General features: G+C 39.4%; 1 long non-coding RNA gene across 1 annotated transcript; it reads left to right on the forward strand.

The window, feature by feature from the left end:
* The first annotated feature begins 13 nt into the window (after nt 1-13).
* LOC111648635 (uncharacterized) lies at nt 14-709 on the forward strand. Its single transcript, XR_002760175.2, has 3 exons — nt 14-120; nt 255-320; nt 654-709. It is a non-coding gene; the product is annotated as an uncharacterized LOC111648635 (long non-coding RNA).

A 709-nucleotide genomic window follows, 5' to 3' on the forward strand; every position in this document is an offset into this window, starting at 1 on the left:
TTTTTTTTTTTTCAGGTATTAGAGGAGTTCTCCAGACAAGTGGACAGTATAGACTGGCCCTCTGGTAATCCTGAAACCATAACCTACAAAGCCCTAGATATTCACCTAGCTAAATATCAGGTTAGTTGGCAATCTGTTTATCAGAAAATACATCAAAGGAGATCCCTGATACTCTATAACTGAGACTAGACTATCAATGCGGACTAAAAACGAAATCCATGTACCTGACCGCTTGTTTTGTTTTTTCCCTCCAGAACCCCAGAGAAGCAGATGCAATGACCAAAGTGCAGGCAGAGCTGGATGAGACAAAGATCATTTTGGTAAAATACCTCCAATAGCTGTGACCTAACACCTTAATCACAAAGCTGAAATATATGCACGTTACTCACTGTTTTCCATTAGAGCAGAACACATAGGACAAGTAAACTAAAACTGACTACTAACAGTTTCTTCTCAGCTCTAAGGTCTGGGCCCCTCAGGTACCACTGAAATAATCATCAGACCACTGTCTGTTATCAGTGCATCGGTTTTATTGACCAAATTAAATTGTCACTCTACATGCCCGAAACATGTAGCATTTCCCAAGCACTTGTCAAGTCATAATCTTTACATTGCACAATACTTGATAAATAAATGTTTTGTTTTTTCTGTAGCACAACACCATGGAAAGTTTGTTGGAAAGAGGAGAGAAACTGGATGATCTTGTGGC

The sequence above is a fragment of the Seriola lalandi genome, unplaced genomic scaffold (genome assembly GCF_002814215.2).
Source record: "Seriola lalandi dorsalis isolate HSWRI2012SDOR001 ecotype SW California unplaced genomic scaffold, Sedor1 jcf7180002044518, whole genome shotgun sequence".
NCBI classification, from domain to species: Eukaryota; Metazoa; Chordata; class Actinopteri; order Carangiformes; family Carangidae; genus Seriola; species Seriola lalandi.